The sequence below is a fragment of the Stenella coeruleoalba genome (assembly GCF_951394435.1).
Source record: "Stenella coeruleoalba genome assembly, chromosome: 1".
In the NCBI taxonomy this organism is placed as follows: domain Eukaryota; kingdom Metazoa; phylum Chordata; class Mammalia; order Artiodactyla; family Delphinidae; genus Stenella; species Stenella coeruleoalba.
In genome coordinates, this window is record NC_137169.1 from 180,615,017 (window position 1) to 180,642,482 (window position 27,466).

Here is a 27,466-nt window from a genome sequence, read left to right on the forward strand (position 1 = left end):
AGTGCTTAGCCAGTACGAAGAAAGAAGAGATGGGCTCATACACCTGGAAGGGTGTCCACAACAAGATGCAGTGAGAATTTGCTGAGCTGGTTAAACTGTCTGCCTTCCAAACTGACCCCTCACTAGCTGTGGACAGACCTAAAAGCCACAGGGACTAATTAGCAGATTTGCTTTTTCTGGTGCTGGTGAAATACCCAAATGTTCTTCTTGCATCAACAAAGCCCCTGAGGAATGTAAATTGGTGCAGCCACTATGGAAAACAGTATGGAGGTTCCTCAAAAAACTTAAAATAGAGTCACCATATGATCCAGCAATCCCACTCCTGGCCATATATCTGGAGAAAGCTCTAATTTGAAAAGACACATGCACCCCTATGTTCACAGCAATTTACAAGAGCCAAAACATGGAAACAAGCTAAATGTCCACCGACAGATGGGTGGATAAAGAAGATGTAATACACACACACACACACACACACACACACACACACACACACAATGGAATACTACTCAGCCATAAAAAAGAATGAATTAATTCCATTTGCAGCAACATGGATGGACCTGGAGATTATCATACTAAGTGAAGTAAGTCAGGCAGAGAAAGACAAATATCATATGATATCACTTATATGTGGAATCTAAAAAACTAATCCAAATCAACTTATTGACAAAACAGAAACAGATTGACAGATATAGAAAACAAACTTATGGTTACCAAAGGGCAAAAGCGGAGGGGAGGGATAAATTAGGAGTATGGGATTGATAGATACACACCAGCATATATAAAGTAGATAAACAACAAGGATTCATTGTTTAGCACATGGGACTATATCCAATACCTCATGATAACCTATAATGGAAAAAAGTCTGAAGCTGTACACCTGAAACTACCACAATATTGTAAATCAACTATAGTTTAATAAATAAAATTTAAAACAATTTAAAGTATACGTATACACTTATATGTGGAATCTAAAATATGATACAAATGAACTTATTTACAAAACAGAAACAGACTCACAGACATAGAAAACAAACTTATAGTTACCAAAGAGGAAAGGGGGGAGGGATAAATTAGAAGTTTGGGATTAGCAGGTACAAACTACTATACATAAAATAAACAACAAGGACCTACTGTATAGCATAGGGAACTATATTCAATATCTTGTAATAAACTATAATGGAAAAGAATATGAAAAAGAACATATATACATGTATAACTGAATCACTTTGCTGTACACCAGAAACTAACACAACATTATACATGACGTATACTTAAATTAAAAAAAAGTAAAAGGTACTTAATACAGGAAAAAAAAACAGGCCCCTGAGCACAATGGAAAAACTCAGCCTGAAGCTCTCCAGAAAGGGTATTTTGAGGGAGGAATGTGATGGCTTAGTGATATTCACGGTGGGAGACTCTCAGAAGCTTGTGTTAAACATCACCTTCCTTTCTGGTGCTTATTCAGGTATTCCAAAAGTGAAATAATCAAAACTAATTTGGAAGCTACCTGAATCCACAAATCTTGAGGTAAACGGAGTTTGGGGGTAGTGCGACCTTTTATATTATCCCTGTCTATTGCCTTTTGTCCACTTTGTAATGACTAGCGCTGATCTCACACCCCTTGCTGCCACTTAGCCTTCCCAGCCAGCCCCTCTTGTATAATGTTATCTTTCACATATTTGTCAAATCCACTGGACAGAGAGCGCCTTAATCATATTTGCATTTTCAGCACCTTGCACAGTTCCTGGAACACACTGCAGTGACTCCATAAAAACTTATTGGATGGATTCATGGCACACCAACCAGCCGAAGCACAATTGAGAAAGTAGTGTGTGCTGAAGCACCTACACCTCTCCCCCAAAACTAATGACTTTGTAAACTGACAGATCAGATCAGGGAGTGTAAGTTAGGACCATTTGTGGAACAGACTGAAGTCAACTGGCTCGAGTGAGAACTGAACCCAGCACCTCACTGTGGTAACTGAGTGAACAAGGCACAAGCTGCCACTGATTCACCAGGCAGCCCAGGTGCCAAGGCCCCCTCCTTTGCAAAGAACCCACCTTTGTAACAAAGAGATAGTTTTCCAACTGTGAAAGCAGATTCTCAAAGTTCAGATGGATAAGTTGAAGTTCACTTCCTGAAAAGCAACTGCTCTCTCTGTTTGCAACTAACTGGACCCGCCAACACTTTTAACAATGTGGATAGAAGATCAGGAGGAAACAACTGGGAAAGGAAAGGAAGAGAAAACCCCTCAGCCCTCTTAGATTGATTCAAAAATGACTAGACTTCCAAGGCCTCAGAGCTACAAGACTTAATCTAGAATTTCTAAGCAAAACAGATAAGCCTAACAACCAGGATTGTACTGTGGAATCCCCAGCTGGAGTTGCCCTTAGTTCTGGAAACAATCTTCCTACTTCATGTAGCAAGGAATTTTTGACTTCCCAAGGTGACCAATCCCCTTTTGCCCTGACTTGACTGGTGACAAACATGCAGGGCCCCACCTAGGCCAGGTTCATAGCCCTCAAGTCACATTGTTGTTTTCTGCACCTGGAAAGGCTTCACACCCCTCTCTACTGCACAGATCGATTCATTCAAGGCTCCCCCCATCCATGAGGACTTCCCTGATTTCTACAGCCCTCCTAAGAGTCCTTCTTTTTGACACCCCATAATACTGAAGTGTGGTCCCCTTGATCATACCACTGGGAACTTAATCTCATTATATCTCAGATAGTATACTGTTATTTAATGGGATAACTTATTTGACCCAGAACGGCCTGAACATACCTGGAGGTAACTACTCATAGACTAGAACTGGAAGGACCCTAGCCAGACAGGCATTGATATTTGAAATTTTACCCTTAAAATTGGAGAAAAAGAATCAAAAATGGTTGGACATCTCCCCGTCAGTCCAACCTCTCACCTAGTGCAAGAATCCCCTCCACACCACTCTTGGTGGATGTTCATTCAGCCTTTGCAGAAATTCTTACAATTATAAGAATTTCACTTCCTTCACAGTAACTCATTTTCATAATGAACATCACTAAAGTTTTAGAGAGAAAATAATTGTTTAAGTTCAAAGAATTATTAACAGTAATCCTTAGCAGGAATAACATGTTAAATATGCATTTGTTATCAGCCACTCATATCTAATTCTGCGTGTTCCCTAATACATTAAAAAAAAACTAAAGTAGTTAATAGATAACTAACTTACAGATACAAAAGAAAGAAAAAGGAGCACTCTGGTAAGATAATGAGTAAAGATGTGATTAGATAATTTATAAAAGAGGCATATATGTGTCCAAAAGTTGTATGAAAAATATATTCAATCTAATAAGTAATGAAAGAAATGCTGTTACCTGTAAACCTGGACAACAATTTTAGAAAATAAAATTAGGCAGTACTGGAAGATTTGTGAAATAAGTCCTCTCAGTCACTTACTGGTGAGAGTAAAACTTGCCAGTAATTTGCATATGTGACTCTGCATACCCTTTAACCAGTAATTCTGCTGTTTGAAATTTATCCGGAGAAAATAACCAAAGAAGCAGACAAAGATTTATACACAAGGATGTTCATCCAAGTGACGGTCGCCTCAGCAAAAAACTGGAAACAACCTAGGTGTCCCCAAAAGAGAAGAAAATATATCATGACATGTCCATGTGATAGAAGGCTACCAACATAAAACACCATATCTTTGGAAATTATTTAATGACATGGGAAATGGCAAGACATGGAATTTTAAGTGAAAACGCAGGATTACAAAATTGCAAGCACAGTAGGCTCCTAATTTTAGTTAAAAATATAAATAGGAATAATTAAAATTGAAAATATCTAATATCCCAACACCCAGAGATGACCATTGCATATGAGTGATAGGCTCATAGATTATGTTTTCTTTATATTTTTCTGCATAGTTCAAATTTTGTACAGTGATTTCAACCACTGTTATAACAAGAAACATGTTTATGTAATTTGTAATGTTTTATAGTGAATTAATTAAGAAGGAACTTTTCAAAGGCCCAGTTAGCTAGGACAGTGTTTAGCAGATGACCGTGTGGAAAGCTGTGTCCAGCACCTGGGGTGTTGCCTAGGCAGCAGGCTGGTGACAGCCAGGGAGAAATTTTGGGAAAAGCCTGTATCTTTTCATCTTTATATCTCCAGCACCTAATATGGTACCCTACGGGGACAGTGCAAAATGAAAATTCGGGACCACTTGTTCTAGAAATATTACAAATTTCAAGACAACAGCAGTAGTACGCTAAACCAAGCACAGAGCCTTCCTAAGTGGAGGCCCTGTGCAACTAAATACATCTCAAACCCATGAAGCTGGCCCTACCCCACACACTATAGGTGCTCAATAAATATCTGTTGAAAGTAAAGAAAGGAGGGAGAGATAGGAGGATCCCAAACACAAACGTCCCAATTGCGCCTCATAGCAAAACTGCACTCAGCACGGTTCTGAAGTTTTAAGAGGATATGAGGTCGCAGACAGAAGGAAGCACTCTTCCAGAATTTTCCCAGACAGCCTGTATTTGAACTATACTTCCTCTTATTGTCGTACATACACCTTTTTGATCACAGTGCACAGTCATGGTTTTTGATCTGGATAACACGATCACTCTATCTACAAAAGAAATGAATATTCTCTCTTTCATCTGTTCAAATAAGATATTTGGCTCTGACTATTATATCCTCCCTCTCTGCTTTTCCCCTCAACCCACTTTTCCTCTTATAACACTTTAATCTTGGCAACAGAACTCTCCCTACCCATCTTTTCCTTCCTGCACCCCCTACATACCCATCCTCAGCGCCCCCTCTGCCTTTAATGCCGCCAAGCAGACACTGAACATGAGAGGGTGTCTGCAGAGGATGTGGATAACCCTCATCCTAATCTCCTTCACGGTCTTCCCACCCAGGCCTGGCCCAAGCCCAGGAGAACTGGAGTTGCCAGCTCGTGGAAGCCGTTGCAGCCCAAAAGGAGACAAGGCAGCCAGGGGTCATCACTTATCAGGGAAAAATGAGACAATTTGTTACAATTTATTAGACTGGGGAAACTGAGCCTCTAAGTGGGAACCTGACCCTTGGACAGGGAGAATGCTAAAAAGGATGCTTGCTCTCAGTTGCCAGGGCCACATCCCAGCCCTCGAATGCTAAAGAAATATGAGACGTCTAACACCCCCTGGCTCACATCAGAAACCAAGCCAAGTTAGCAAATGTCTAGCATCCTCCTCAGTCAGCAGGCGTGCTGTAGTAATAGTACTGATGTCCCCTAACATGTCCTAAGGCAGAGCTCCTTCTTAATCTCTGCCACGTATTGGAGCCCATTTAATCTTCAGAAGGACTCATGGTATACGGTGGGACAGGTATTATATTCCCGTTTATAGCTTAGGAAACCGAGACACCAAGAGATGAAGGGATCTACCCAAGGTCAGAACTTTAGCTAATGGTGGGTCCAGGACACAAACCCAGGTTTCCTGGGTTTGCTCTCTGGCTCCTTCGACACTGCTATGGCGGGGGTTGGGTAGCAGTCTAACAGAGGCAGGGGAGGGATGCAAGAAAGATGAGGGGGGAGGCAGCAGACCCTTGCAGGAATTTCTGGACATTTTGCCTTAATAAATAAGATACAAATAATTTACCATTTGTCTTGCTGTTTAGCAGCTACTCAGCTGTTAATTAATCACATAAAAGCAGGAAGCCTGACCAAAAGTAGAATGAGCAATTTTTATTTCAGTTTAGAATGAGAAGAGGGTTTTTTGCTGAATGAAAATATAGGATTTCAGATGGCCTGGGACCCTTTTTAAACAAGAGAGTGGGACTGCCGTGGTGGCGCAGTGGTTAAGAATCCGCCTGCTGATGCAGGGGACAGGGGTTCGATCCCCGGCCTGGGGAGATCCCACATACCGTGGAGCAACTAAGCCTGTGAGCCACAACTACTGAGCCTGTGTGCCACAACTACTGAAGCCCGCATGCCTAGAACCTGTGCTCCGCAACAAGAGAAGCCACCGCAAGGAGAAGCCCGTGCACCGCAACGAAGAGCAGCCTCTGCTCGCCGCAACTAGAGAAAGCCCGCACACAGCAATGAAGACCCAACACAGTCAAAGATAAATAAAATTTTAAAAATAAAAATAAATACATAATAAAATAGTTTCTTTAAAAAAAACAAAAACAAAGAATGAAGCCAGACCTTGAAGGGCTGGCTCAATTTAATGCAACAAGTGTTGTGGAGCACGTTCTCTTCACTCTGCCACCAGGAGGGGGCCCTCGCCTTGTGTCTGAGCCCAGCTCTGTCTCCTGCTCCACTGACGTCCTCAGGCAGACCTGGGGCTTCTTCATGCAAGGCCCCACTTTGCAAGTGCAGGCTTCATCACAGCAGTTACCAGATTCAAAGGTGTTTCTGTGGCTCTTTCCCTATTACACTGTGAGCCCTGGAAGGCAAGGCTCATTCCCTAGACATCTTTACGTCTCAAAAGCCCAGGAGATGATCTGGAACACAGCAGGCCCTCAATAAACCTGAGAGATGAGCAAATGAATGCATAAGCCAGTTCACCTGAAACAGGTCACATGACCTCTTCGAAGGTTCAGCTCTCCCATTTACGAAATGGGTATAGGCACACCTGTCCTGCCTGAGTCACAGGCCTGTAAAAAGACCAAATGTTTGTGTATTGTCAGGCCCTCTCACACATGTCCCAAAGACACACTAAAGTGTAGAAAACCTGAAGACAGGAACCCTGTCATTCTCGTTCCTGGTGTGTCCCCAAAATTTACATTAGCACCTCAGAAGGAAGTGCTCAATGAAGGTTGGTGGAAGAGAAGAGGTGGGACCGAAGGATACAGAATACTTTATAAACACTGTGGCCTCTCAAAAGCTATGATAGTTCCCCCCAAGTGTAATAAGTTCTGATCATCAGAAAGCGTGGTGTGCTGCTGAGAGTCTCTGCCCCCGTTTCCAGTTCTGCCCCCTCCATCAACCAGTCTCCTCTGTCACCCACGACACGAGGAGAGTTGCACTCACCCTCCCTTTTTTCAGACAGGGACAATTTTGTCTTTTTCAAACTTTCTGAGTTGTAGGAGGGTGGTGAGGGCAGGACTGAGTCATACCATGGAAGCCAGTATCTAAGAAGGATGTCTGCCATCTGTCCTGAAACTTACCTAGAGCCCAAGCCATTGTGCGGGTCACTAGCCCAGGCTGGAAGGGACACAGTGGTACAGACAAAAAGCTGAGCAGGGGCTGAGAGCTGGCCACCACCGTGGAGCTGGAGTAGGCACGGGGGTGTCTCTGTGGCCAGCCCAAGCCAAAGAGCCACCTCAGCACAGGCGCTTCCTGGGGATTAACGAAGCACAGAAAGAAATAACACCTCAAACCATTAACCCCAACCAGCGATAAATCCTCAGGAATTGCACGGCAGAGTGGCTGCTCCTGCCGTATTAAGTTGAAAATGCATGTTTAAAAAGCCTATGGATTTTTTTTAATGGACTACAATATCATTGGTACCCAGTGGGCCTCTCCACAGCGGGAATACCTCAGCCTGGGGCCCTGGCCCTTTATTCAATGTGCGATGTTCCTTCTCCCTCTTCCTGTTACCTGGCTTTTCTTGTGTCCTTTGCTCCTAGAATATTGAAAAACACCACATAAACAGAAAACACTGGAATGAGAAAAAGAGAAGCCCAACCAGCTTGCAGGAGCCACGGTCTGAGAGCAGGTGCCAGCGCTGCAGGTGAGTTCAGTGGGCAGCCAGACGGAAGAAAATCAAGAGTGAAGACTGCCAAGGTGCAGGAATGCTCCATTGACTTCTTTGACATTGAAATTCCCAATGAAAATGTAAATGTTATCTGGTGGAGGAAGCCTCTGAGCCATTTTTAGGCCATTAACAGCTTTGCTACAAATAAACTACCTAAAATAGCCAGTCACCTATTAGAGCCCTGGGCAATGGAACTCAACACAGGTATTAACAGCGGAAGTAAGGAAGGTCAGGAATCATGGGGGCAGAAGGGTGGAAGAAGTAGAGGAAGATGAGAGACCTAAGTGGGCTTGGGGGACGCACCAGGTCCTTGGCCAAAAGATATGAAGGGCAATGGGTGGAAAGTGAATACTGGACTATCAATGACTTCCAGACTAATAACTTTTTCTAGATTAGGCCCAGCTAGGGGATGACTAAAGATAAACAAAAGTCAGAAGAGAAGGCAAAGCAGAGAGAGAAGAAATGAAGGCCAATGGAACAGAAGCATTACTTCTGGCAGTCACGGGAGGCTGAAGTTCCTGGGGGCTCCACCGACTAACAGGTTACCCTTTGGCAAAATACATATCTACTCCAGACTCAATTTCCCTATTAAAAACGTCTCTTGAAAGTAATGTCCCTCAGACTGTCACTCTGGGGGATAAAGAGTTAATATCTGAAACTCTCAAGGCGACTTTGGAGAACAAGTTTCTATTCTAAGTGTGAGAGATTCCTATTATAAGACATTCTGAAGATTGACAAAGCTAAATGGCCTCTACACCGTACAACCATAATCCTCCTCAGTGTACAAAAGTCCAAAAATAAAGACCAGATGTCTTCAGATTGCTGACGTTGATTGAGCTGGTTCCACTCACTCGCAGTGATTGCTAAACCAAGCTTTCCCTGGACGCAAAGCTGAGGGTTTCCATCCTTGTGTTATTGGCTTTTTAGGCCACAATTTGCCTGTTCACGTATATGGGCACCCTTTTGGCCTCCTCGGGTCTGGAACAGAGTTTTCCACTCCTTAGAGGATGTGTCTGCAGAAGCTCAGTTGAAACCCATTAAGTACTTGTGCCTCCTCAGCAGCCTCTCCTGGCATCAAAGAGCCAGTTTCTCATTAGTAGCTGGTTAGAACAGTGAGGCCTCCACCAGTGACTTGCTCAAACTCTGGTTACCCAAGAAAACCTTTGTGAAGATCCTGCCCCAGGCCAGCTCTCCCAAAACACTCCTCCACCCCCTCAAAGCCTCAGACTGTGCTGGGAGGCCCGTGCTTTGTATAGGCCAGCTGGGAGGTTGTCCCTCCGTTTCCTAGACATCCACCCGCTCTGTCTCTTTCTCATAAATTTCCAAGCAGTGTTCTGTAGTGCTAAAACACTTCCTGTTCTTATTCTCATGTGTTTCTCATATGTATTTGCCCTATTAGATCATAAGTTTCTCAGCCATGAGAACTATATTCTGTAATTCCTTTTTATTCTCCCGCTCAACTCTCACAGATGTCAGTACATTAAGATGTTTTAGTAAAGAGCTTGTTGACTGGCTAAGTTTTTCAAAGGGAGAAACAAAAGAAAAAATGAATCGTGACAGTTGGTTGCAGACCAAAGACAAATAGGTGTGTGCTTGGGTGTGTGTGTGGGGGGGGGGGTGTCTGTGTGTGAGTTCATTTGCATATTCACTCATCCCACGAATATTTGTTGCGTACCTACTATGTTCCAGGTGTTATGATAGGCATAGGGATACAGCAAAGAACAAGAAAAATAAACTCCTTGAGCTCCCAGAACACCACTTCGATACAGTTTGCTAGGTCTTTGAGCCTCACGTTGCTTGTGTGTTTGTAAAGTTTATTTCATGGCTGAAAAGGGATGGTGTGTTTGTATTTGTCTCATGTAAAGAAAAGGTATATGTGTCCTATGAGAATATGTTTGATTTAGGCTCAGGGTACAAAAACCAGAAAGGAATGTTAGATATAATTTAGAACCCAATAGTTTTCTTCATGATGTGTGACTCTTTTATCTCGAACCTGGAGGAAAACAGTACAATTTATATATGCAAATGAGGACAGCCAAAACTTGCATACCACTGAATATTTTAGGAAACCCCAAACTGCAGGTTCCTACGAAATCAGAAGCATTGATTTCAGGCCAAAGATTTTAGACAGTAAACATACTGATTTTCAACAAGCTGTTTGCTTTTTAAAAAAACAGAAATTGCTTTCTATCTAATCCTAGTAGCAAAAACCCAAAGTTCATATTGTGTTACTTTTTAAAGCATGGAAAATGGTTTATAGCTTAGATCTAATTTCACTCTTGCTGCACAGAGAGGTAATTGGAAGGATACAATATCTACTCCATGTCGCGTTAAGGTCACATGCTGCTCCCAGGTAGGATGAGACGAGAGCTCATGTGAAATATTCTTGACCCTCTCCTCACCTAAGGCATTTCTAATTTTAAATATTAATTGTAATTTTATTTTGAACCTGATGTACTTAGAGAGTTGATTATACCCTCCAGTTCACAGCACACTATCACTATCAGTACGTGCAGGGCTTCTCTCATATTTTATTTTATTATTCTCCTTTTATACCTGATTCTAGTCACATTTCCCTCTCTTTCTCTTTCTTTTTAGCCCCTCTTCCACCCTAAAGGCACCCACATCAATGTGTTTGATATAGATAGGCAGATAGATAGAGATACATGTATATATGTACATGGATTTATGTGTATATCTATGTTCTGTATGTATGCATATGAGGAGGGTTACCTTTGAAAAATATGCAGTGTGAGGTGTGTGTATGTGTTCTAAATAGACTTAGGTGGTATTATGCTGGAAATTTCATTGTGTTTCTTACTTTCTTTCATTCTCCTCTTTCATGCCTGCAGTTCTCTGCCTCCGTAAACAAAGCTCTTATGACTATCCTTGTACATTCCCCCTTCCGGTAACACGTGAACATTTCTCTGGGGTATATGCTCAGGCCTAGGGTTCCTGGGTCATAAGGTATACCCACAAACATCACTTTAGCTAGGGGCTTCCAGGTTATTCTCCAGAATGACTGTACCAATGTACATTTCACCAGCAGAGCATGAGTTCTAGTGTCCCCAAGTCCTCACCAATATTTCTAATTTTTGCTATTCCATTGAGTATAAAATAGTATTTTATTGTTATTGTAATTTGCATATCTCTGATTTTTGAATTTGAGCAAATTTTCATATATTTGTTAACTATTCAGATACCCCCTTGTGTGAATTACGTATTCCTGTTTTTGAACATTTTCCATTGAGTTCCCCGAACTGTCTTACTGAATTTTAAGAATTCCTGTTCTAATCTAGATATCTATCCCTTATTGTTATATTGGTTAATGAAAATATCTTCTCCCAGTCATTACCAGTCTATTAACTTGATCTATGGTGTATTCATTGAAGATAACTCTTCTCATTTGTTGTAGTCAAATACATCAACTATTTGCCTTATGAATTGTGCTTTGGTGGTCTTATTTTAAAAGACCTCCCTCACTCCAAATGCACAAAGACATTCTTTTCCACTAGCTTTACAATGACATTCACATTTAGGTATTTGATCCTTCTAGAAGATTAACTTTTAGTGTCATATCGGAATCTGTCTTTTCTAAAAAATATATATATATATTTATTTGGTTGCGCTGGGTCTTAGTTGAGGCAGGCGGCTCCTTAGTTACAGCTCGCTGGCTCCTTAGTTGCAGCCCATGGGCTCCTTAGTTGTGGCATGTGAACTCTTAGTTGCAGCATGCATGTGGGCTCTAATTCCCTGACCAGGGATCGAACCTGGGCCCCCTGTATTGGGAGCGTGGAGTCTTATCCACTGTGCCACCAGGAAAGTCCCAGGAATCTGTCTTAATTTTTTCCATATAGTGGCCTTATTTCCTTAATACCATATATTAAACAATCCAATGACATATACATTTGTGGTGCAACGTCTATCATATGCCAGGTTTCCAAATAAACATGGGTCTACTTTTAATTCTTTGTTCCATTACATATATTTATTTTCCTATTCTTTTCCTCACACTACTTTTTGCTTTTACTTGCTTTCACTACTTATTTCTTTTATTACTATGGCTTACTGTGTTTCATATCTGGTAGAATGAATCTTCTTCTTTGCTCTTCTTTTCAAATTTGACTTAGCATCCATGGACATTTGTTAACCTATACAAATTGTAGGATAAGCTCAAGGTCATTTCTGTTATCTTGAAAGACCACATGATCTTTTATTCTCCTCCACCCTAGCCCTTTATGTCATGCCTCTTTATATTGCAGTTAATAAAAACCCAACTAAAAGCAACTTAAGTCAACAATAATAATGCAGCAAGGGCTCAAACAACATCATCAGGACTCTGCCTTTTCTTCTACCTCTTGACTCTACTTTCCTCTGAGTTGGCTTCTGTCACAGACAAAATTTCTCTAGGAGTAGGTCCCCAGCTGCATCTTACTTTTCTAGCAACCCAAGCAGAAAGAAGATACTTCCTCCTTGAGAGTTTCATCAGAGTTCTGAATGGGGCTCTCATGCCCCATCCTGCACTGTCCTGAAACATGCCCCATCCTCAAACAACTGATGTGACCAGACTTTTGAAGACTCTGCTTGGCCAGGCCTGTGTCTTTTGCCTGCAAACCACTGGTTCAGCCCCATATGACACACATGGACTAATAAAGAAGGAGTATTTCCATAAAGAAAAACTGAAATGCTACTTCCAGGGCAAGCAAAACCTACAAAGGTTAACTATCCACTGTGGCAATCCATTGCACTTATTTATTTCTACCTGACTCCTCCTACCAAAATGTAAGTTCCTTGAGGGCAGGCCTTGTGGCTCTTCATCTTAGGGGCCCCAGTACCTAGTCAAATGCCTGTATATAGTGGGCATTCAACAAGCATCTATTGAATTTAAGAAAGTGAATGAATGAATGAAAGAATGAATGCCAGGAGTAGCAGTTAGGGCTAGGTTGCATCTTATGGAGAGAGAAGGGGCAACAACAGTAACTGCATCGGACTCTTTAAACTGGCATTTAGCGAGCCAAGATCTCAACCTCAGAAGTGGGGTCATGGCTCCGCTGTCACACAGATATAAAACCTAACAGTTAATTCCACTGACTTTCCCAATGACTTACAGGAAGTCTCCTATAAGAGGAAGTCTAAGGTAGTGATTCAAAGTTTTAGAGTCTGACAGTCCTGACTCCCATCCTAACTCTGCCAAGTTTTATAAAAACTTGATTCATTTAACCATTTGGGGTCACCATTTCTTTTTCTGCACAGTGGGGACTAATATGTAATATGTAGGAGAGTTGCTATAATATTTTAAAAGATAACTATGTAAAGAGCTATGTAAAGAGTCTGGCACTGGGCTATAAGAAAGTCTTTGCCTTTTGGTGTGCAACTTCAGGAGTTCCCTGGGAAAGATTCAAAACTGGTCTCCATACTCTGAGGGCAAGGAGAGACCAAAGAGGTATAACACTCCAGATTGGTACGTGGCAGTTTTAATAAGCAAGAGAACATACATATGAGGCTTATCTTGGGTGGCTGCAAGATGAGTAGATCTTGGCCCCCACTTGCCAGAATCTTAACTAAAGTCAGCTATATATTCTGTTCAGATGGTCTCAACAACATCTTACCCTCTCAAGGCTGTCCTTGAAATGACTGCTAGTGTGGGAATAGCAGGTGGGACATGCATTCCAAGGGCAGGGGAGGGGGTGAGGAGCCTCTGATTGTTCAGGTCCAGCTCACAGGCCAAGCAGAGTTTACCTCCTCTCAATGACCTCCTCCAACACAGCTGCAACAGAGTTTTCAAGTATCTACTAGGTGTCAGGCAAGGTGCTTGACTCTAAGGAACCAAACTAAGCAAACTAAGCATGGTTTGTCTTCTCAAATTGCTCAGAGTCTTGGAGGGAGGAGAGAGAAATTGAAAAGCTAAAGTATAGTAAGGGTCATGCTGGGGAAGTACAGGGTGCTGGGGAGGGACAAACTGAAATACTTAATCCAATCATGATAGCTAGGGAAGGCTTCCCAGAGGTTGTGATATTTTTGATGAAACTGGAAAGATGGGTAAGAATTAACAAAATTAAGGGTGAGAATGTTTACAGAGGAGACTAGTCCAGGAAGATAATTAAGAGAGGCCATGGCAAATTCTTAAAAGAAATTCTTAATGGTTCTCAAAAAGGATTAGTTAATATTTGTGTAACTATCACAATTATAATGACATAGCATTAATATCTATTAACTCGTATTATGCCCTATAGGGTAACCCTTTTTCCTCTCAAGAAAATCTTCCTTGGTATTCACACAGACATATATTCCTTGATTTCCAAAACCTCAGTGTGTTTTACTTGCTCTTAGAGGATTCATCAAGGACCTGACATAGTCAAAGAAGGCTGCATTCTAGATCTGGAGAGCATTTGGAAGAAATAACAGATGTGGATCAAAGGAAATTGGAAAAATAATAAAGAGATCTAGGAATGGGGTATGACCTTGCAGAATGTGATGAGGAAACTGGTACAGTCAACTTCAGGGAAGCTTTCAACCAAAGGAGGACATTCCTATAAAGAGGAAGGTGGCAAGGTAGGAGAAAGAAATAGGAATAAAAGGAGTATCTCTCTTCATTTTGTTTGTTTACCTGGAGGAACAACTGAAGCATAAAAAATTAAATACATGGGCTTTTTGCATTCAGTGATGTTTTCACAAACGCATCATCTAAAATCATTTAAATTTTCAGTCCTTTTTGCTGATAAATATGATATGGATGACTCCAATCACCAACAGTCCTCAACTGCAATATAGTGAACCTCACTCCTGGTGTTGTCATCACAACACGAGTACCATTCCTCTTCTCATTGCTCTTCAACCATGACTGCACCATCACCTGCAGAGGTTTTAAAGTCATTGAGATGCCCGAACTCCAACCCTACTGAACCAAACCTACCAAATCAGAGTCTTGACAGATGAGGTCTGATTCCCCCCACCCAACACTGTTACTTCTCTGACTTCCTTTCCTACTGCTCTTCCCCGGATCACTTCACTTCAAACAAATGGACCTCCTTGCTTTTTGTATTAGGTACCTGTTGCTGTGTAATATATTATCCCCAAATGTAGTATCTTAAATATATATATGTACATTTATTATTTCACAGTTTCTGTGGGTCAGGTACCCAGGCACAGCCTAGTTTGTATAGTGTCTGGCACATGATAGGAGCTTAACAATCATTTGTTGGATGGAACAATTTGTGGCACTATCAGAATATTTTTTTGGTAAATCTTGAGCTCATTTCGGAATTGCTTTATAGAAAAACAGGCAGCCACTCCCAAATATATATACTGCTCCACTTAATGGCTATATCTGTTCTCATCCCAAATCCAGCTACTGCCCAGGGAAACTTACTTTAGTTTGTGTATGACAATAAGGACCACCTTAGGTCAGGCTCACAGACCCTGAAATGAGGATTCATATGCAACTAACTTATTAGGGAAGTGTTTCCAGGAGAAACTGATAAGGAAGTAGAATAAATCACTTGTAAGAACAGCGAATCAGTAGTAGTTAAGCAAGAGTGTGACCAGGAAAAGTCCCAGCCTCAATCTAAACCCACAGGGAGATCAGCAGCATAAATTACAGCCTCAGAGTTTGTCCCTTCTCAAGACCAGAAATCTGGCCTTTCATATTCCACAGAATCAGCCATTGGCTAACTGGTATATAAACCAAGAAGCTCTAGAAAGCTAAGGACAGTCCTCTGGAGTAGGTGGAGGTGTGAGTCATTAGATGCAAAGCACACAGGCCACAAAGAACCAGTAGGAAGGACCTGAGATCTGGAAGGAATGCTGTCTATATTCACTGCAGGTACAGTTAAGAAACAAGCCTCTGGCTCCTTCAAATCCAGACATGCCTCTAACTTAGGACAAGATGAAATTGTCATCTGATCACATTTAATCCTTGCCCAAAAACCTATGAGGTGGTTGCAACTACTATTCCTATCTTAACCAAAGCATAAAGAAATTAAGAGACTTGCCCAAGAACATGTAGCTATTCAGTGTCTGAGCCAGGATTCAAACTCCGATTTATCTTTCTCAGAGTCCATGCTTCTGATTGCTATTCTATAATTAAAAATGTATTTATTCTTTTAATTTCACTAGCATGATGGAGAAGAGACAAGGCTAAATAGATATCCATTGATAGAAAGGGGACTGGTTGCCCAAGTGTACTCACCCCCTTAGTGCCTCTAGCACTGCAGATACTCAGTAAATATCCATTTAATAAGTGAAGAAGTAACTGTAATACAGGGGACTTTTCCATACAGCAGTCCTCAGATATTTATAGACTGGGTGCAAACAATCTAAGTCCCATCCCAAGATGTTGAAAAGATAGGAATAAAATAGACTTTATGTCTACTCTGGAGTAGTCCAATAAGATGCTTGCCATGTTGGAAGATCTACTTATTGTTCAATATAGGTGTGGAAAAACCCAAACCAAAAGCTTTTTGTCTTACTTCTCCTTTCAGGAGAACTCAGTGAGTTTATAGACAGTTCCAGGGAAAGTATATATTTTGGGTTTCAAGAGAAGATGAGAATTTGGTTTTACCGGAGGTGATGACGGAGGTGATATATGGAGATCGCCAAATTCAGCCAAAAAGGCCTCTTGCTGCAAAGCACAGATGCCCTCATCTGGTTTCACTGATGTACCTCTGATGCCATGTTGAGCAAACACAACTGATCTTTCTTATGCGTCACCAGGTCACTGGAGCACACCTGGAGCCCTCTGATTACACATAGGCAAAAAGTCTAGAGACCAGATGGGTAGGGTGAGGTGGATATCAATCAATAGGGACTTTAAAACCTTCAGTTTTCATTTTTGGTTTATTTGTTTGCTCATCTTGAACTGTGCTGATAGGGTTGTAGTGAGCTAGTGCCCAATTCCATTCTCTCTTGCAGTCAACAGCACTACCTTTCCTAGGTGACTTTGAAGGTTGGAGTTTAACCAAGTGATCACATAACAGAATGAAACTAACCACCCCCATGATTTCTTTTACCTTCTATCAAATTACAATAAATATGCAGAAAAAAGTATGTATCATAAGCGTATAGCACAATGAACTTTCACAAACTGAACGTGTTTAGCCACCAGCCCAGAAGCCTCCCTTATGTTTTCTTGTGGTCACTGTACACCCCTCCAAGAGTATATAAACTCTCCTGACTTCTAACACCCTTGATTGGTTTAGCTTGTTTTGTACTTTATATAACTGGAATCCTACAGTGTGTATTCTTTTGTGCTCGGCTTCTTGTACTCAACATTATTTGTTGAGATTCATCCATGTCATTGCATTTAGTTGTAGATCATTTATTCTAATTGCTGTATATTATTCCATTGTGTAAAAATGCCATAATTTATTTATCCTATCCTGTCAGTGGGCATTTGTGTAGTTTCCAGGATGTAGGTATTATGAATAATGCTGTTATGAACATTCTCAAACAGGCCTTTTGGTGCTTTTCTGTTGGGTACACACCTGAAAGTGCAGCTTCTGGGCATGAATTCAGCTTCAGGAGATACCACCAAACATTTCTCCAAGAGGGTATTTCACCCGTGATTTTCTCCTATGTATTTTTCACCTGTGATTTTCACTCTCCAACACTGGCCTCATTAACACAGAACTTGACTAGAACTCACCTATTAGGAACTGCGCAACTACCCCTCCGGAGGATGCAAGTCCCTGAAAAGCAGGAATTCCCTGGCATTCTCAAAAGTTACTTTAACCTCTGTAAGAGCTCTGAAAACACGATCTTCCCCCAGGGAGGGAAAAAGCAATTTGGGGGTAATCCCATGCTGTTCGTGATACATGTTCCCATGAGAGAAGAGTTACTGCACTTGAAACCGTTTATTTGCTTTTGGTTCGGGGAGAGTTTCATAAAGTCCAAAGCGATTACAGAGGAGCTTTTGCAAAAGAAATGGGAGTTGGATCAGACCGCTTCCGCTTTCCACATACACCACAGCAAAAGTCCCAGGAGGTCAGCTGGAACAGAGATTGGTTGGAACCCTGTACAGTCCCAATGAGAAGCCTTCCTAAGGTCTCCAAGGTGGAGCATAAATCACCGATGTGTGGAGCTTTGAAGATCTAACTTTTGTTGCTAATCTCTCTGTTCTGAAAGGGTGGGTGGGGAATATATGAAGGCAAAATCGACAAACAAGTCCCAGATAATAGTTTCTGCTCTTGCCAAAGTTGCGGTTCAGTTTTTTAATAAGCTCATTGGGATTTGCTCTTGTTACTGTACTTTACTCATTAGTCCTTGAAGTTACTGTTGGGTACCTTGGGGTGGAGGCCCCAAACCTCAGCATTCTTCTAAAGGGCTTACCACTGCAGGAGGGAGGGGTGGGGTGGGGGGAGCAGCTCGCTCACGCACTCAGAAAGGTGCCGCCTGCCTGGATCTCCTTCCCAGGAAGGAGAAGCAAGGCGCTAAGGTGGAGGCCAGCATTCACACACAGGACTTAACAGGGAAGGCTTCTGCAGGGATCTAGACAAGAGTTCCTCAACATGTGGTTGAGACGGTGGATACACATTATTCTCTTTATTTTTCCTGTATGCATGAAATGCTTTTATAATAAAATATTTTTAATTAATTTAAAAAAAAAAAGAGTGCCTCAACACGTGCAGTTCCGGTGCCACAGGAACTGGACCTTTACATCAAGCCCCTCCCATCCTCCGCGTTAGCTTTGGTTGGTTTTCCTATGTACGTTGGGAGAATGGCATTGAGAAAACACTCTTTGACTAATCCAAGTTGCAGTTATACAGATATCATTTCCTTTGACATTAATCTGATTAAAAAAAAAAAAACTTACCTTACTACGGTACTTAAAATCTGGTCCCATATTTCCAGTTTTTCTAAATTCCATCCTGTTGGTGTATTTGTGAGTTCTGTTCTTCAAGGAGGTTTATTCAAAGAAAGAGGGAAGAAGAGAAATAAGTTCTTTATGAAATGATGACACCAAATTGAAGCTTTATAAGACTATGTTGCACTTAACACTTGCTGTTCCCCACCCTTTACCATGGGGACATTCTATTAGGCTTATTATACTCTTATTATATTATGCTAATTGAATAAGCCCCTTCCCTGGCTCCTCTGTGTTTTCCGGAAACAATTTAAACTACTTGACTTCCCTGTTAAGGCACTGCACCACTCAGGTCTGGCTGTGTTTCCTTTCTTGACCGAACTTCCTCTCCTATGTAATTCTCCCTTCTGCTTTATTGTTTTTATTCTACCATCCTGGCCTGTAGGAAGACCAAATTGTCTGTTCCTTAAATGCCACCTCACTATATCCATGTATTTTCTGTCCCTCCTCATGAATTTCATCTTCCAGAATATCCTATCCGCCTTTCTGATCCCTAGAAGAAAAGGGACTAGATTCATTGCCCCTCATCATGGAGAGAAGATGGAAAGGTTTCCTTAAATGTTTCAGAAACATATGTTGTGCTCACCAAAAGGAACCTGGAAAGACTAGTCGTAATCCCATAGCACAGCCTTCCTCAAAGCCTTTTCCAGCTTGTTTTCCCATTTGTCAGTACATTGTACATGAAAGTTATAGGGATCGTTTATTGTTAACCATGTATGTGGGCAGAGGGATGAACAGTTTAAATAACATGACCGGTTAGCCGACAGGGAAATTAGAAATCATGTTGTCAGTACTTCTGAATTGAACTTTTTATTCTCAAACAAATATTTACTTAGGTAAGTTGACACATTTTAATGCATTTTTATAGACAACCATAAGGTATGATAGCATGCATTGTAATATACAGTGTACAAAGTTCTTTCAGAAAAACTTCAGCACTTGATCCTCACAACCACCCTGCGATGAAATGGAACAATAGTAGGTTTATTTCATGAAGGAAGAGACTCAGACCGAAAGTTCAGTGGATTGTCCTGAGTTTCTAGCTCCTACTTAGTGCTTTTTCCACTATATTGTGCTCTCATAAAATTTGAGACCATGAAAAGGCCCTTTTACACAAGGACATTTCTTTAATAAGCCTACCATGACACCTAAAATTATGCTATTATGGAATCATTCATTTTTTAAGTTTAAGTATTATGTCCCCAGATATAAAACATAAAGCCATAATCATGAGAAATAGTTCTAGCATAGCTGACTGTTATCTTTGATAGCTGCAAACAACGCAACTAAAGATTGAGATATAAGTCCCAAAACTACGAGTTTGTTGAAACACTAGTGGAAAAAAAAAAGAAAAAGTCCTTGAAAAATACGGTATGTGTCCTGTCTTCATGACCTGATATTTTGTGATCTTGGACAAATTACCTTTGAACATCAGTTTTCCCATGAGTCCAAGAGAGATAGTAACAATACCAAAATGAAATAAAGTACTGAGACTGTAGCCTAGTACACTCTGCAAACTGAAAGTTACTACAAAAATGTTGGTTCCCACCACCATAATAAGTTAAACTATCATGATCTCCTTGAAAGACTGAGTCTTTATAATCTAAGATGATCTATGGGATTTTAAAAGATCACCCTTGTAAATAATATTTAGAGAATTTACAATATTTAGAGAATAATATTTAGAGAATTTAGGGACCAATCATGATGGCAAACCTCTTTTTTGCTATCATGTTAAGTCCCTAAACCACAGAGCATTTTACTATTCCATGATTAGACATCTGCACTCACAGTGTGTTCCAAAGACTTAGGTCAGAATGGAAACAGACCTGGGAAGTTCAAAGCTGCTTTATGAGATAAGTTCTAGAACCAAGCTGAGCAGAGCAGGGCTACTTACAGAGCTTCCAAGGATCTCCAAGTAACTCTGGGAAAAAGGCAAAGCAAATCTGGCTGAAGGCACAACCAAGATAATTTTCGAGATAATCATTCAACCTCTTACTTATTCATTTATTCATTTGTACTTTTAACAAATATTTATTAAAAGTCAACTATGAGGGACTTCCCTGGTGGTACAATGGATAAGACTCCACACTCCCAAAGCAGGGGACCTGGGTTCGATCCCTGGTCAGGGAACTAGATTCCATATGCATGTCGCAACTAAGACCTGGCTCAACCAAAACAAATAAATATTTTTTAAAAACGTCAACTATAAGCTGGGTATTCAGTAACCTTGGGGACTTCATGAGTGAATGGAAGGGCCTGGTTCTTCCCTCAGGGAGCTTCATTTTCTAGTTTTCATGAATGTGGGAAATACTCCAATCACATAGTTCCTATAGTACTTCTTCAAGGCTTCTCAGAACCTTGTCCTGACACCTTAAAACAATGAAAATGCTCACTGAACTCTTCCCATCATATGTTTCCATTTCCTTGCCACCAATAGCCCTTCTCCTGCCCACCCTATTCATTACCCCCTTGACCTTGTTCTCAGGTATAAGACAGAACCACTCCCCTGTATTAACACACACGCATGTGTGCAAGCACACATACACACGCATACACTATGCCCTCCAACCTTGGCTAAGTCCTATTCATCCATCAGGCGTCAGTTTAAATATCAATACAAGAAAAATGGATGGCAAACAGGTACATGAAAAGATGTTCAGCATGGATAATTATTAGAGAAATGCAAATCAAAACTACAATGAGGGGCTTCCCTGGTGGCTCAGTGGTTGAGAGTCCGCCTGCCGATGCAGGGGACACGGGTTCGTGCCCGGGTCCGGGAAGATCCCACATGCCACGGAGCGGCTAGGCCCGTGAGCCATGGCCGCTGAGCCTGCGCGTCCGGAGCCTGTGCTCCGCAGTGGGAGAGGCCACGGCAGTGAGAGGCCCGCGTACCGGAAAAACAAAAACAAAAACAAACAAACAAAAGAAACTACAATGAGGTATCACCTCACACCTGTCAGAATGGCCATCATTAAAAGTCTACAAGTAAGAAGTTACACGAAGAGGGACTTCCGGGAAGATGACGGAGGAGCCATCTGTGGCGCTTCCTCCCCACAGATACACCAGATATACATCCACACGTAGAACAACTCCTACAGAACACCTACTGAACGCTGGCAGGAGACCTCAGACCTACCAAAAGGCAAGATACACCCCCACGTACCTGGGTAGGGCGAAAGAAAAAAGAATAAACAGAGGCAAAAGGATAGGGACGGGACCTGCACCAGTGGGAGGGAGCTGTGAAGGAGGAAAGGTTTCCAGACACTAGGAAGCCCCTTCGCGGGCGGAGACTGCGGGTGGCGGAGGGGGAAAGCTTCGGGACCGCGAAGGAGAGCACAGCAACAGGGGTGCGGAGGCCAAAGCGGAGAGATTCCCGCACAGAGATTCCCGCACAGAGGATCAGGGCCGACCGGCACTCACCAGTCCAAGAGGCTTGTCTGCTCACCCGCCGGGGCGGGCGGGGCTGGGAGCTGAGGCTCGGGTTTCAGTCGGAGCGCCGGGAGAGGACTGCGGTTGGCGGCGTGAACACAGCCTGAAGGGGGTTAGTGCGCCACGGCTAGCCGGGAGGGAGTCCGGGGGAAAGTCTGGACCTGCCGAAGAGGCAAGAGACTTTTTCTTCCCTCTTTGTTTCCTGCTACGCGAGGAGCGGGGATTAAGAGCACTGCTTAAAGGAGCTCCAGAGACGGGCGCGAGCCGCGGCTAAAAGCGCGGACCCCAGAGACGGGCATGAGACGCTAAGGCTGCTGCCGCCACCAAGAAGCCTGTGTGCGAGCACTGGTCACTGTCCACACCTCCCTTCCGGGGAGCCTGTGCAGCCCGCCACTGCCACGGTCCCGGGATCCAGGGACAACTCCCCCGGGAGAACGCACGGCGCGCTTTAGGCTGGTGCAACGTCACGCCGCCCTCTGCTGCCGCAGGCCCGCCCCTCACACCGTGCCCCTCCCTCTCCACGGCCTGAGTGAGCCAGAGCCCCCGAATCAGCGGCTCCTTTAACCCCGTCCTGTCTGAGCGTAGAGCAGACGCCCTCCGGCGACCTACACGCAGAGGCGGTGACAGATCCAAAGCTGAGCCCCTGGGAGCTGTGAGAACAAAGAAGAGAAAGGGAAATCTCTCCCAGCAGCATCAGAAGCAGCGGATTAAAGCTCCACAATCAACCTGATGTACCCTGCATCTGTGGAATACCTGAATAGACAGCGAATCATCCCAAATTGAGGAGGTGGGCTTCGAGAGCAAGATTTATGATTTTTTCCCCTTTTCCTCTTTTTGTGAGTGTGTATGTGTATGCTTCTGTGTGAGATTTTGTCTGTATAGCTTTGCTTCCACCATTTGTCCTAGGGTTCTATCCGTCCATTTCTTTTTTGTTGTTTTCTTTTTAATTTTTTTTCTTTTTTTCTCTTAATAATTATATTTTATTTTAATAACTTTATTATATCTTATCTTACTTTATTTTACTTTATCTTCTTTCTTTCTTTTTTTCCTTCCTTCCCTCCTTCCTTCCTTCCTTCCTTCCTCCCTCCCTGCCTCTCTCCTTTCTTTCTTTCTTTCTACTTCTACTAATTCTTTCTTTCTACTTTTTCTCCCTTTTATTCTGAGCCGTGTGGATGAAAGGCTCTTGATTCTCCAGCCAGGAGTCAGTGCTGTGCCTCTGAGGTGGGAGAGCCAACTTCAGGACACTGGTCCACAAGAGACCTACCAGCTCCACATAATATCAAACGGCGAAAATCTCCCAGAGATCTCCATCTCAACACCAGTACCCAGCTTCACTCAACGACCAGCAAGCTACAGTGCTGGACATCCTATGCCAAACAACTAGCAAAACAGGAACACAACCCCACCCATTAGCAGACAGGCTGCCTAAAATCATAATAAGTCCACAGACACCCCAAAACACACCACCAGATGTGGTCCTGCCTACCAGAAAGACAAGAACCAACCTCATCCACCAGAACACAGGCACTAGTCCCCTCCACCAGGAAGCCTAAACAACCCATTGAACCAACCTTAGCTACTGGGGACAGACACCAAAAACAACGGGAACTACGAACCTGCAGCCTGCAAAAAGGAGACCCCAAACACAGTAAGATAAGCAAAATGAGAAGACAGAAAAACACGCAGCAGATGAAAGAGCAAGATAAAAACCTACCAGACCTAACAAATGAAGAGGAAATAGGCAGTCTCTCTGAAAAAGAATTCAGAAAAATGATAGTAAAGATGATCCAAAATATGGGAAATAGAATAGACAAAATGCAAGAAACATTTAACAAGGACCTAAAAGAACTAAAGATGAAACAAACAATAATGAACAACACAATAAATGAAATTAAAAATACTCTAGATAGGATCAATAGCAGAATAACTGAGGCAGAAGAATTGATAAGTGACCTGGAAGTTAAAATAGTGGAAATAACTACTGCAGAGCAGAATAAAGAAAAAAGAATGAAAAGAACTGAGGACAGTCTCAGAGACCTCTGGGACAACATTAAATGCACCAACATTCGAATTATAGGGGTTCCAGAAGAAGAAGAGAAAAAGAAAGGGACTGAAAATATTTGAAGAGATTATAGTTGAAAACTTCCCTAATATGGGAAAGGAAATAGTTAATCAAGTCCAGGAAGCACAGAGAGTCCCATACAGGATAAATCCAAGGAGAAATACACCAAGACACATATTAATCAAACTGTCAAAAATTAAATACAAAGAAAACATATTAAAAGCAGCAAGGGAAAAACAACAAATAACACACAAGGGAATCCCCATAAGGTTAACAGCTGATCTTTCAGCAGAAACTCTGCAAGCCAGAAGGGACTGGCAGGACATATTTAAAGTGATGAAGGAGAAAAACCTGCAACCAAGATTACTCTACCCAGCAAGGATCTCATTCAGATTTGATGGAGAAATTAAAACCTTTACAGACAAGCAAAAGCTGAGAGAGTTCAGCACAACCAAATCAGCTTAACAACAACTGCTAAAGGAACTTTTCTAGGCAAGAAACACAAGAGAAGGAAAATACCTACAATAACGAACCCAAAACAATTAAGAAAATGGGAATAGGAACATACATACCGATAATTACCTTAAATGTAAAAGGACTAAATGCTGCCACCAAAAGACACAGATTGGCTGAATGGATACAACAACAAGACCCGTATATATGCTGTCTACAAGAGACCCACTTCAGAACTAGAGACACATACAGACTGAAAGTGAGGGGATGGAAAAAGATATTTCATGCAAATGGAATCCAAAAGAAAGCTGGAGTAGCAATTCTCATATCAGACAAAATAGACTTTCAAATAAATACTGCTAGAAGAGACAAAGAAGGACACTACATAATGATCAAGGGATCGATCCAAGAAGAAGATATAACAATTGTAAATATTTATGCACCCAACATAGGAGCACCTCAATACATAAGGCAAATACTAACAGGGTTGTAAAAAAAAAAAGTCTACAAGTAGCTTTCCATGCTACACAGACAGGGGTCCATATGGAGTTGTTCTGGATCCCCACTGTAAATTTTTTTTTTAACATCTTTATTGGAGTATAATTGCTTTACAGTGGTGTGTTAGTTTCTGCTTTATAACAAAGTGAATCAGTTATACATATACATATATCCCCATATCTCTTTCCTCTTGCATCTCCCTCCCTTCCACCCTCCATATCCCACCCCTCTAGGTGGTCACAGAGCACCGAGCTGATCTCCCTGTGCTATGCAGCTGCTTCCCACTAACCATCTATTTTACATTTGGTAGTATATATATGTCCATTCCACTCTCTCACATTGTCCCAGCTTACCCTACCCCTCCCAGTGTCCTCAAGTCCACTCTCTAGTAGGTCTGAGTCTTTATTCCCATCCTGCCCCTAGGTTCTTCATGAACATTTTTGGTTTTTTTTTTTTTAGATTCCATATATATGTGTTAGCATACGGAATTTGTTTTTCTCTTTCTGACTTACGTTACTCTGTATGACAGACTCTAGGTCCATCCAGCTCACTACAAATAACTCTATTTTGTTTCTTTTTATGACTGAATAATATTCCATTGTATATATGTGCCACAACTTCTTTATCCATTTATCTGTCAGTGGACACTTAGGTTGCTTCCATGTCCTGGCCATTGTAAATAGAGCTGCAATGAACATTGTGGTATGTGACTCTTTTTGAAATATGGCTTTCTCAGGGTATATGCCCAGTAGTGGGATTGCTGGGTCCTACGGTAGTTCTACTTTTAGTTTTTTAAAGAACCTCCATACTGTTCTCCATAGTGGCTGTATCAATTTATATTGCCACCAACAGTGCAAGAGGATTCCCTTTTCTCCACACCCTCTCCAGCATTTACTGTTTGTAAATTTTTTGATTATGGCCATTCTGACTGGTGTGAGATGATATCACACTGTAGTTTTGATTTGCATTTCTCTAATGATTAGTGATGTTGAGCATTCTTTCATGTGTTCGTTGGCAATCTGTATATCTTCTTTGTAGAAATGTCTATTTAGGTCTTCTGCCCATTTTTGGATTGGGTTGTTTGTTTTTTTGATATTGAGCTGCATGAGCTGCTTGTAAATTTTGAAGATTAATCCTTTGTCAGTTGCTTCATTTGCAAATATTTTCTCCCATTCTTAGGGTTGAATTTTTGTTTTGTTCATGGTTACCATTGCTGAGCAAAAGCATTTAAGTTTCATTAGGTCCCATTTGTTTATTTCTGTTTTTATTTCCATTTTTCTAGGAGGTGGGTCAAAAAGGATCTTGCTGTGATTTATGTCATAGAGTGTTCTAGCTCTAGTAGTTTTCTGGTAGCATCTTGTAGGATTCTCTATGTACAGTATTATGTCATCTGAAAACAGTGACAGCTTCACTTCTTCTTTTCCAATTTGGATTCCTTTTATTTCTTTTTCTTCTCTGATTGCTGTGGCTAAAACTTCCAAAGCAATGTTAAGTAATAGTGGTGAGAGTGGGCAACTTTGTCTTTTCCTGATCTTAGCGGAAATGATTTCAGTTTTTCACCATTGTGGACGATGTTGGCTGTGCGTTTGTCATATATGGCCTTTATTATGTTGAGGTAAGTTCCATCTATGCCTACTTTCTGGAGTGTTATTATCATAAATCAATGTTGAATTTTGTCGAAAGTTTTTACTGCATCTATTGAGCTGATCATATGGTTTTTATTCTTCAATTTGTTAATATGGTGTATCACGTTGATTCATTTGTGTATATTGAAGAATCCTTGCATTCCTGGGATAAACCCCACTTGATCATGGTGTATGATCCTTTTAATGTGCTGTTGGATTCTGTTTGCAAGTATTTTGTTGAGGATTTTTGCATCTATATTCACCAGTGATATTGACCTGTAGTTTTCTTCCTTTGTAACATCTTTCTCTGGTTTTGGTATCAGGGTGATAGTGGCCTCGTAGAATGAGTTTGGGAGTGTTCCTCCCTCTGCCATATTTTGGAAGAGTTTGAGAAGGATAGGTGTTAGCTCTTCACTAAATGTTTGATAGAATTCATCTGTGAAGCCATCTGGTCCTGGGTTTTTGTTTGTTGGAAGATTTTTAATCACAGTTTCAATTTCGGTGCTTGTCACTGGTCTGTTTATATTTTCTATTTCTTCCTGGTTCAGTCTCAGAAGATTTTGCTTTTCTAAGAATTTTTCCATTTCTTCCAGGTGGTCCATTTTATAGGCATAGAGTTGCTTGTAGTAGTCTCTTAGGATGCTTTGTATTTCTGCGGTGTCTGTTGTAACTTCTCCTTTTTCATTTCTAATCTTATTGATTTGAGTCCTCTCCCTCTTTTTTCTTGACAAGTCTGGCTAATGGTTTATCAAGTTTGTTTATCTTCCAAAAAAAAACAGCTTTTAGTATTATTGAT

The 27,466-nt window shown here is 41.6% G+C and overlaps 1 protein-coding gene across 5 annotated transcripts in view; it reads right to left on the reverse strand.

Annotated features, from left to right (window-relative positions):
* PAPPA2 (pappalysin 2) overlaps positions 1-27,466 on the reverse strand; it is a 472,610-nt gene that overhangs the window by 389,963 nt on the left and 55,181 nt on the right. Inside the window, exons 1-2 of one of the 5 annotated variants that reach the window (XM_079905561.1) lie at positions 22,024-22,564; positions 18,550-18,625 (exon numbers count right to left, since the gene is read on the reverse strand). The gene's annotated coding sequence lies outside the window, so the exon portion shown is untranslated. Of the gene's footprint in view, positions 1-18,549; positions 18,631-22,023; positions 22,565-27,466 lie in introns of those variants that run through there. The other 4 variants (XM_079905560.1, XM_079905559.1, XM_079905558.1 and 1 more) reach the window with 4 other exon arrangements.